This window comes from Lolium rigidum, chromosome 7 (genome assembly GCF_022539505.1).
Source record: "Lolium rigidum isolate FL_2022 chromosome 7, APGP_CSIRO_Lrig_0.1, whole genome shotgun sequence".
Lineage (NCBI taxonomy): Eukaryota > Viridiplantae > Streptophyta > Magnoliopsida > Poales > Poaceae > Lolium > Lolium rigidum.
The window spans coordinates 262,204,453-262,216,031 of NC_061514.1; the positions used below are offsets into that span (position 1 = coordinate 262,204,453).

General features: G+C 44.9%; 1 long non-coding RNA gene across 1 annotated transcript; it reads right to left on the reverse strand.

Moving 5' to 3' along the window:
• Positions 1-5,253: 5,253 nt before the first annotated feature.
• Positions 5,254-6,289, reverse strand: LOC124670596. Its single transcript, XR_006992578.1, has 3 exons — positions 6,234-6,289; positions 5,445-5,572; positions 5,254-5,347 (listed from the first exon to the last, which is right to left on the reverse strand). It is a non-coding gene; the product is annotated as an uncharacterized LOC124670596 (long non-coding RNA).
• Positions 6,290-11,579: the final 5,290 nt, after the last annotated feature.

The window sequence follows — 11,579 nt, forward strand, 5'->3', positions numbered from 1 at the left end:
TGCTATTCATGAAAAGTCATTGCTTTATGATTCAGCTTGTTTACTCATGTCATTACCATTGTTTTGATCGCTGCATTCATTACATATGCTTACAATAGTATGATCAAGGTTATGATGGCATGTCACTCCAGAAATTATCTTTGTTATCGTTTACTTGCTCGGGACGAGCAGAAACTAAGCTTGGGGATGCTGATACGTCTCCGACGTATCGATAATTTCTTGTGTTCCATGCCACATTATTGATGATTTCTACATGTTATATGCACACTTTATGTCATATTCGTGAATTTTCTGGAACTAACCTATTAACAAGATGCCGAAGTGCCAGTTGCTGTTTTCTGTTGTTTTTGGTTTCAGAAATCCTAGTAAGGAAATATTCTCGGAATCGGACGAAATCAACGCCAAAGATCTTAGAATCCCCGGAAGCATCCAGAACACCCGAGAGCCGCCAGAGGGGGGCCACAGGGCCCCGGATGATAGGGTGGCGCGGCCCACCCCCTGGCCGCGCGGCCCTATGGTGTCGTCACCCCTTCGACCTTCTGACGCCGCCTCTTCGCCTATATAAAGGTCCCAGACCTAAAACCTCAATACGGAAAAACCACGGTACGAGAAACCTTCCAGAGCCGCCGCCATCGCGAAGCCAAGATCTGGGGGACAGGAGTCTCTGTTCCGGCACGCCGCCGGGGCGGGGAAGTGCCCCCGGAAGGCTCCTCCATCGACATCACCGCCATCTCCATCAACGCTGCTGTCTCCCATGAGGAGGGAGTAGTTCTCCATCGAGGCTCGAGGCTGTACCGGTAGCTATGTGGTTAATCTCTCTCCTATGTGCTTCAATACAATAATCTCATGAGATGCCTTACATGATTGAGATTCATATGATGATGCTTGTAATCTAGATGTCATTATGCTAGTCAAGTGAGTTTTACTTATGTGATCTCCGGAGACTCCTTGTCCCACGTGTGTAAAGGTGACAGTGTGTGCACCGTGTGGGTCTCTTAGGCTATATTTCAGAGAATACTTATTCACTGTTATGAATGGCGTAGTGAAGTGCTTATTTATATCTCTTTATGATTGCAATGTGTTTTGTATCACAATTTATCTATGTGCTACTCTAGTGATGTTATTAAAGTAGTTTTATTCCTCCCTGCACAGGTGTAATGGTGACAATGTGTGCATCCGTGTTAGTACTTGGCGTAGGCTATGATTGTGATCTCTTGTAGATTATGAAGTTAACTATTGCTATGATGGTATTGATGTGATCTATTCCTCCTACATAGTGTGAAGGTGACGAGTGTGCATGATGTGTTAGTACTTGGTTTAGTCGTGTTGATCTTTCATGCACTCTAAGGTTATTTAAATATGAACATTGTATTGTGGAGCTTGTTAACTCCGGCATTGAGGGTTCGTGTAATCCTACGCAATGTGTTCATCATCCAACAAAAGAGTGTAGAGTATGCATCTATCTATTCTGATATGTGATCAAAGTTGAGAGTGTCCATTAGTGAAAGTCTATTCCCTAGGCCTTGTTCCTAAATACTGCTATCGCTGCTTGTTTACTGTTTTACTGCGTTACTACTGCTACCATATTACTACCATCAACCACACGCCATCAAGCTATTTTTTTGGCACCGTTACTACTGCTCATATTCATTCATACCACCTGTATTTCACTATCTCTTCGCCGAACTAGTGCACCTATTAGGTGTGTTGGGGACACAAGAGACTTCTTGCTTTGTGGTTGCAGGGTTGCATGAGAGGGATATCTTTGACCTCTTCCTCCTGGAGTTCGATAAACCTTGGGTGATCCACTTAAGGGAAACTTGCTGCTGTTCTACAAACCTCTGCTCTTGGAGGCCCAACACTGTCTACAAGAATAGAAGCTCCCGTAGACATCAGACCTCTTTAAAAATGCTTTTAGATATTATTTTTCCTAGATTTGGGGTACCTAGATATATTATGACTGATGGAGGTTCTCATTTTATTCATGGAGGTTTTAGAAAAACTCTTGCTAGGTATGGTATTAATCATAGAATTGCTTCCGCTTATCACCCTCAAACTAGTGGTCAAGTAGAATTATCAAATAGGGAGATTAAATCTATTTTGGGAAAGACCGTTAATAAATCTAGAAAGAATTGGGCTAGTAAATTGAAAGAAGCACTATGGGCTTATAGAACTGCTTATAAAAACCCCATGGGAATGTCACCTTATAAAATGGTTTACGGAAAAGCTTGTCATTTACCTTTAGAACTAGAACACAAAGCTTATTGGGTTGTTAGAGAATTAAATAAAGATCCTAAACTTGCCGGTAATAAGAGGTTGCTACAATTAAGTTCTCTAGATGAATGGAGAAGTGAAGCTTATGAAAATGCTAAACTCTTTAAAGTGAAAGTTAAGAAATGGCATGATAGAAGGATCATCAAAAGAGAGTTTAATATTGGGGATAAAGTCCTATTGTATCGGTCTCGTCTCAGACTCTTTGCAGGGAAATTACTCTCGAAATGGGAAGGACCATATGTTGTTGAGGAGGTGTATCGTTCAGGAGCAATTAAAATTAGCTCTCTCCAAGGCAATGCTACGCAAGTGGTGAATGGACAAAGACTCAAGCATTATATCTCGGGTGATTCTTATAATGTTGATGTTGATATTATTCAAGTGGAAACACCGGAGGCTTTCATTAAAGGACAAATTGACAGTCCGCCAGAACTCGACTTTGAATAGGTAACGATATCGGTAATGAAAAGTTCGCAATTTACTTTCCGAACAATATTTTTGCCGTTTTTGGAAAATATGAAAAATTACGAGATCGAAACGGAGTGGAGGAGACGCACGAGGGCGTGCCCCCATAGGCCGGCGCGGGCCCCAGCCTGGCCGCGCCGACCTATGAGGACACCGCCTCGTCGCCCCTTTCCGACTCTGGTTCGACCTGGTACTTTCCGTTTGTTCTGAAATTTTTTATTATATAATCCCCCGGACCCCTGGAGGTCCGTATATCGTTTTCTCGACGTGTTTTGTTTCGAGCTGTTTCTGCCAGGATTTGTTTTGGATCTAGAGCCATCATGTCTTCGTCGGGAACTCCGAAGGATAGCTCCTGCAAGGATGTTGGCAACTTGTACATGGAGGAGCTGAGGATGCACCCAAAGGAGTTGATGCTCGTCGAGGGAAAACTGCAGATCAAAGATGTTCAAGGTCCCAAAGGAGAAGGAAGCTTGGAAGACAGGATGGAAAAGCTAGAACAAGAGGTCTTCAATTACAAGAAGATGGCCGAGCGTGAAGTGGATATCTTCCACAAGATTGTGTCTGAACTCATTGCTGAACACGAGAAGGAAACTGCAAAGCTATGGGGCGACATCCTCTCACTTCACGACACCACCAACAAACTCCAAGCTCAACTCTATGACGTTCATAATCAGAACTGTGAGTATGAAAACAAGTTTAAACACATAAGCCGTGCTGCTAGTTTCAGGATTCCCGAGACCAAGATGTCATTTGTTGATAGAGAGCCTCTATCTTGGAAGTCTGAGGACAGGAATTCATCACCACCATCGCCAAAGGATTGATTCATCATCGGTATTGGCATCCCCTTGGTTTGTTCCAAGCTTGGGGGAGTGCCGCGATATCACATCATTACTACCTTTTACTTCAGGATGGGACTGGGTCGGCCCGGACCTGGCCCCGGACCTGGCCCCGTGGCCCCAAGGCCAATAAGTGAGGCCGTGGGTCGGCCCATTTCTGCAAAAGGTCATGGCCTCGGCAGTCCGTTGGGTCATCAAGGCCGACCCAAAAATCTGTAACTATACGATTCTAGCTTATGTTCCTATGTATTCTGTACGTATGTTTACATGTACTGTTCGTTACAAATCTGGATCAAACAGAGACGCAAGAAACGGAGAATATAAATAGAGACTTAGTTCAAACCTTTTTCGGTAAAATCACAAGTATATATAGCACACAACGAACTCACGACATCAATCTAAAATCTGATAGCAATACCAACTTCTTTAACAGGGACGCTACGGGTAAAGCAACAGAGCAAGTACATCAAACTAGAATCAGGTAGCAATATAGCACAAAACAAACCGACGACATCAATCTAAAATCCGATACAATACCAATCTTTTCTTCCGTCTAAGTCGTGACTACATTTATTCAGGTGAATGCTTCATCATCTGGTGAAGGTTACCATCCGTTCTCCCACATGCTTCAACACTTGTCATCTGTATTCATCAGGAAATTGTAAAGAAAATTTCAGTAAACATCGAGAAGAATATTCTTAGTACCAAGCAAGGAATTAATAACCTTAAAAGCAACAGCAGTGAGCACGAAGGTGACTACACACACATTTGCAAACTAGAAAGTGCTGACAACCGGAGGCGATGGAATCATCTGTCTCCTGGATCACTTGCTGGTCAAGGCGAGCAGTCATGTCATCTGCTGCTGGCCGAGTTGACAACAAGTGATTGGCTAGGTTACGCTATATAGACACCATGATACTAGCACTAATATTTAAAACCAAGACACCATACGACATAAGAAAGCGAGACAAAATACTCGAAACGAGATAGTCATCTCACTTAAAGCCATTGAGCACCGGACAACATCAAAGCATACTCAAACAGATTACTATCGATATCAAGATCCTTGGTGCATACATGTATCGTTGCAAACAAATCTCAAAAGTTGGAAGTATATAAGCCGATCAAATGAGAAAATAGTGGATGTCGGCGTACGGCGTTATCGCCGCACATCCCCCGAAGTCCATCATTCTTCTAAACACATGCAACTAGTGGTATCAAACGAGGAAGGACCTAAAAATGTGCAACTTGGATTTCTTACATTCTAGGTTGTCTTGGAGAAGCTACGCCCATTGTTCCCACGTGTTTGCGCAAAGACTTGAAGGTTACTTGTCATCATCATCTGCATTTATCAAAAAAACAGTCAAGTACGGAGATAAAGTATGTTGCAGACCGAAGAGAAAACAAATACGGGGACATGTCAAAGACCTTCCAACTCCATTATTATGTCATGAACTGAAGCCATGCTACGCTCGGTATTAGCTGCAGAAAAAATTGTCATTTGATGAATTTGTAAACTTTAAGCATTAATAAGAAACAAGAAAAGAGCTTGTGTATTATAGCTTTACCTGTGGCTCTTATCCAATCTTGTAGGCAAACAAGCGCTTCAGCTGTTTTAGGAGTCATTCGACTTCGAAAATCCGATAGTACTCTTTTTCCTGTGCTAAATGCGGACTCATCCTCATCTTCTTCCTCTTCTTCATAGTCGACATCTTGTTCGTCGGCATCATCTTCTTCCAAATCATCCATTTGAGTATCACGTGCAGACCAAGCCGCTAAAAAAAGGACTAAAGAGTTAACATTGCAGTTACATAAGAACTAATCAACTCTTAAGTTGCATCCGTATAAAAGAAAGGTTGACAAAACGCTCACCAACATAAGCTCTAGAGCGGTTTATCAAAGAAGGAGACAGCACAGGCCCAGTCCTTGTTGCACCAGATATCAATATCGAGGTACCACTTTGTTGCGCTTCAGGATTCCCTTCTTCCAATTCCATGTTTCTGATCAGAGGAAAATATAGGAACATTACAGAGCAAGTATGTAGGAGGTAACATCAGTATACAGTACATGTTTCTGATCAGAAAGTGGGACGTTTCTATTTATCAGTGGATGAAAATTGCCTCTTTGCAAGAATTCCAAGCTGTTGGGATCATTAATGATTTCACTGACCAAAAATGTATGGAGTTGCACTTAAAAATTAATGGCACCGAAGGATAGATTCTTGAACAGAAATGCATAATTTAACCAAGCTTCAATTTATCTGTTGAATCCAAGAAAGTTTCACTACAGTGGATATGAGGTCGAAAATATATTAATGCCACCTTAGTACCTTACAGATGCAAGTATACTGTCACTAGAAGAAACTAGAAAGATGCAAGTATCCTGCTTGAAAGATGCATTGTTTACTGAAACTAGAAGAAACAAGGTTGCAAACATACTGTCATGAACTGCAAACGAATTAATTTGGGATAATAAGCATGGAGGCCATCCTTTTTCACTAAAGCAAGGTCTTATAAATATAGTTACAGCTTACAATACAGGACCAAACAGCAAAGAAACTACGATAGCCAAATAACATAACAGATTTAAACTAGCATTCAAGCGCAGAGACTGAACATTTCAAGAAACATATGCTCGAGTAGAGAGGATTGGAGCACTAACCGTCGAGAATCGGAGGAAGATGGCGAGCTGGGAGCAGGAAGAGTTGGAGAAGTCAGAGGGCAGCCGAGACAATGACGGCGTTGGGTCGACTGGGACGACGACGACGACCTCGACCGACAGCGAACGGCAGAGACGCCGGGGAGCGGCACGGCAAGCACGAGGCAGCACCACCGGAAGCAGAGGTGGGCGGCGACCGGGACGGCGGTGACCAGGACGGCGACGACCCGTACGGAGGGCGGCTGGAGAGACGCAGGAGGCGGCTGGAGAGACGCAGCGCCGCCGGCGGCAGCAGAGATGGGCGGGGGCGAAGACGGGGGCTGCGACTAGGTCACGCCTGTTCCTAGTTGTAATCGACGGGTCGACCCCGTTGACCCAGTGGGTCGATCAAAGCCGGATCTGTTGGCCCAAAAACATATCAAGGCCGACCCGTGCGCCCCAATGGCGCTGAATTTTTGGGCCGGGTCAGTGACCCGGCGGGTCGACGCGGCCCAGTCCCATCTTGACTTTTACTTTTTACTATCAAGTAGTGTCATATCATGAGTAGGGAAGTTATCGTATAAGATGGGTTGCAGTGTGGAAGTATCTCTCCTTTAGTTTGTCTATGTATCCCTTGGTGTGAGTTATCGTTATGAAATATTAATAAGAAGTCTTATCATTTGCATATTGCACACCTTATTTTAGTTTGCAACTTCTACTATATGATTGATCTTGATTTTAGTATTGGTACCACTTTGGGAGCATTGAGTAAATCTATTTGGTTTTGGCAAACTTAGCAATGGTCAATAGTAACAACACTTTGAGTTTAAGAAGAATAGAGGAAATACATGTAGAAGATGTTATTATCTTTCTTATCGGTTCTTAGCTTAGTATTCTGAAGTTAAAATTGTTTGTACTTACAAGTAAGATGCATGATTGTTTCTATCGCATGTATATTTGTTTGTTTCCCTCAACTCTTATGCTTGCTATTTAACCTTGCTAGCCAAAGACCTGTATTGAGAGGGAATACTTCTCGTGCATCCAAACTCGAACCCAAACCTATGCCATTTGTGTCCACCATATCTACCTACTGCATGGTATTTTACTGCCACTCCAAGTAAATACTTCATGTGCTACCTTTAAACAATTCAAAACTTATTACTTCTTATTTGTGTCAATGTTTTATAGCTCATGAGGAAGTATGTGGTGTTTTATCTTTCGAGTCTTGTTAGACGGCCTCCACTAATGGACTAGTGGCTTCATCCACTTATCCTATAATTTTGCAATAAGAGCTGGCAACGGGGTTCCCAGCCCCAATTAATCAACTTTCATTAATAATTCTCTTCACATGTTTTGCCCTGATTCATCGGTAAGCAACTTAATTTTGCAATAGACACTCCTCCATGGTATGAGATTGTTGGAAGGCACCCGAGGATTCGGTTAGCCATGGCTTGTGTAAGCAAAGGTTGGGGGGAGTGTCATCCTTAAATAAACTAAAGTACATGTGTAAACAAAAGAGAAGAGGGATGATCTACCTTGCTTGGTAGAGATAACGTCCTTCATGGGAGCCGCTCTTTGGAGGTCTGTTTGGCAAGGGGGTTAGAGTACCCGCTACCGGTCGTTGACAACGACAAACACCTCTCAAAACTTTACTTTTATTCTCTTTATATGATTTCAAAACTGAAAAAGCTCTAGCACATGATTTAATCCCTGCTTCCCTCTGCGAAGGGCCTGTCTTTTACTTTATGTTGAGTCAGTAAACCTATTTCCCTCCATCTCAAGCAAGCATTTGAGTTGTTGTGATCAAACTATTATATTGTGATTTGCTTCATCATGTCTTTACTCGATCTTTCTTGTTTAGTACAAGTTTTACCTGAATGAATATAGCTTTGAAGGTCATCAATGATTAATATGATTGAGTATGCAAGTTTACCATAAGCTTTAATATGAGAGCGCTGCTCAATAGATAAATATAATCTGTTAAATGTTCTCTGACCAAGAACAAAGTTTGCCATCACCAATTATGATTCCTTATGCACCTTTATTTGTGATTACCTTATACTTGTTTCAAGTTGGGTTATATGAGGAAGTTGTTTACTATAATGTCTTGTGTGAATGAATATGATGCTTCTTGTCCGTATTTTATTTATCGACTCTTCACTCCATAAACATGTGGTCCTGTTCACCGAGTTCAGTTTCGCTTGGGGACAAGCGAAGTCTAAGCTTGGGGGAGTTGATACGTCCAATTTGCATCACTATTTTATATCATAATTTGTTGTTATTCATTGATATATTTCATATTGGGACACAATACTTATGTTATTTCATCTATTTTGCATGTTTCAAGATTATTTGGAGATCGCGCACCGGAGCCGAGATTCTGCTGGAAAAAGCACCGGTCGGGATGCAATATTTCGGAAGATCAACCGTGGAAGGAAATTACACCAAAAATCCTATTTTTCCGGATGACGAAGAAGGCCGGAAGGGGGAGCCGAGAAGACCCAAGGTGGGGCCGGACCACGGGCCGGCGCGGCCCATGGCCTGGCCGCGCCACCTTGTGGTGTGGGGGCCCCACGGCCCTTTTCGCCTCCTTTTCTTCGCGAAACCCTTCGTCCCGAAAACCTAAGCTCCGGAGGGTACGTCGCGAAGAGCCACGGCCGCCTGCGGGGCGGAGAACACCAGAGAGAAAGAGCTCTCCGGCGGGCAGGAATCCGCCGGGGAAATTCCCTCCCGGAGGGGGAAATCGACGCCATCGTCACCGCCATCGAGCTGGACATCATCTCCATCACCATCACCATCATCTTCATCATCATCACCGCCATCTCCACCGTAGCACCTCGTCACCGCTGTAGCAATTTGGGTTTGATCTTGATTGTTTGATAGGGGAAACTCTCCCGGTGTTGATTTCTACTTGTTATTGATGCTATTGAGTGAAACCATTGAACCAAGGTTTATGTTCAGATTGTTATTCATCATCATATCACCTCTGATCATGTTCCATATGATGTCTCGTGAGTAGTTCGTTTAGTTCTTGAGGACATGGGTGAAGTCTAAATGTTAGTAGTGAATTATGGTTGAGTAATATTCAATGTTATGATATTTAAGTTGTGGTGTCATTCTTCTAGTGGTGGCGTGTGAACGTCGACTACACGATACTTCACCATTTATGGGCCTAGGGGAATGCATCTTGTACTCGTTTGCCAATTGCGGGGTTGCCGGAGTGACAGAAACCTAAGCCCCCGTTGGTATATCGATGCAGGAGGGATCGCAGGATCTCATAGTTTAAGGTTGTGGTTATATTTATCTTAATTACTTTCTTGTAGTTGCGGATGCTTGCAAGGGGTATAATCACAAGTATGTATTAGTCGTAGGAAGGGCGGTACATTAGCATAGGTTCACCCACACAACACTTATCAAAACAATGAAGATTAATCAGCTGCATGTAGCGAAAGCACTAGACTAAAATCCCGTGTGTCCTCAAGAACGCTTGGTCATAATAAGTAAACAAAACGGCTTGTCCTTTGAGCTAAAAAGGATTGGGCCACTCGCTGCAATTATTTCTCTCGCATTTTACTTACTTGTACTTTATTTATCTGTTACATCAAAACCCCCGAATACTTGTACTGTGAGCATTTACAGTGAATCCTTCATCGAAACTGCTTGTCAACACCTTCTGCTCCTCGTTGGGTTCGACACTCTTATTTATCGAAAGTACTACGATACACCCCCTATACTTGTGGGTCATCACGCGTCGCTAAGAGGGTTACACCCCAAGGAGGTTCCTTTGGGTTTCATCTCACTAAGAGTGGCTGGGTTTTTTACGTTGGCTCGCTCCGCCTATCACAACCCTCCTCCTTTACCCGGGCTTGGGACCGGCTATGTTGAGACAACATAGGCGGAGTTGCCCCGGTCATATTATAGGCTGGCGTAAAAATTAGAAGAAGGGGAACGGGTTGGACGACGCCGACGCCGATGGCGCATCCTGAGTTGACGCGGGCCCATCGATCACGACGACCTCGTCGTGATCTGCCCGGTGTGCATGCTCGGTCGCCGACGCAGAGGCCGACGCAGGTGTAATAGCAGATGCTGTCGCAGACGCGTCTACCGGCTCTTGCTCTAGGGTTGGGGTTGCTGCCGCTGCCTGGGCCACCGCCATTTTGGCTTCGATATCGTCGAGGATCTGTCCTTTGAAGAAGTTTTGTGCCGCCCGAGTCCGGGGAGACATTCGTCGATGTTGTCAGCAGGGACATGTCGTCCTTGCGTTTATTGAGCTCCATCCTCACCTCTTGTCTCTTGAGCAGCGCCGCCCACCTTTCATCGGCCTTTTTGTTGCGGGAGAGCAAGGTCGAGGAGACCTCGACGAGGCACTGCGTAATCAACGCATGCATCTTCTCAGTCGACGCAGCGTCAGCCAAGGCGGCCTTGGCAGCCTTGTTGTCGATGTTGCCAGTGGCGCATCGAGATCAATGGTGTCTTTCCCCTTCGATAAGGAAAGGTGCGTCAACTGCCATTTGTGGTTCTTTTTGAGCTTGCTATAGCAATGAATCAACGAACGACTTATTCCCTTCTGAGTACCTCCGGTACATATCCATGGCCTTGTTGAACTAACCAAAGGAAACACAATCAGATCGTCGAACAAAATGTATGCGCTACAGATTATCTAAGAAAGAGTCGTACCATGCCGCTGACGTCGATGTCGCTGTTGCCTCTGGTCTCGATCTCGTGATGGAACCCATGGAACATGTTCACCGACGCCTGGATGATGGCCCATCGCGTCGACATTGCCTTTTGGCTCCTCTTCATTGTCACTTTGTTGTAGTCGCTGTTGATCAGCTTGTGCTCATCGAACTCGGCGTTGATCCTCGCCCAATACTTCCCTTACATTTGGTTGGCGCCGATGATGGAGTCATGGCTCACCATCGACCATGACTCGCAGAGACATTGATCCTCCAGAACCGTCCACTTGGGACCTCGTGTGCCCGAGGCCTTCTTCTTCTTCCTCACGCCGACCTCGTCAACTTCCACGAGATCATCGGCATCCTCACCGGCACCTCGTCATCCTCTTCTTCGCCGCCATATTCGTCCTCGTCGTCCTCGTCCTCCACCCCTTCCCCTCCTCCTCCTCCTCCTCCTCAGCACCAGCGTCGTTGAATTCAAGTGGGCCCCTACGGCCAGTGAACGGGGCGCCATCCACACCGGGTCCTGGCTCGCGCTGGGGCGCTTGCTCGTACGCTGGGGAGTAGAAGACGGCGTTGGGGTTGAAGCCGCCATGCGACAGCGTATCCTGGTAGTGCGGCGACAAGTTTGGCGTCACGCACACGGGAGTGGCGGAGGGGCCGTCATTGTAGAACCCGGATGTCGATGGAGAGA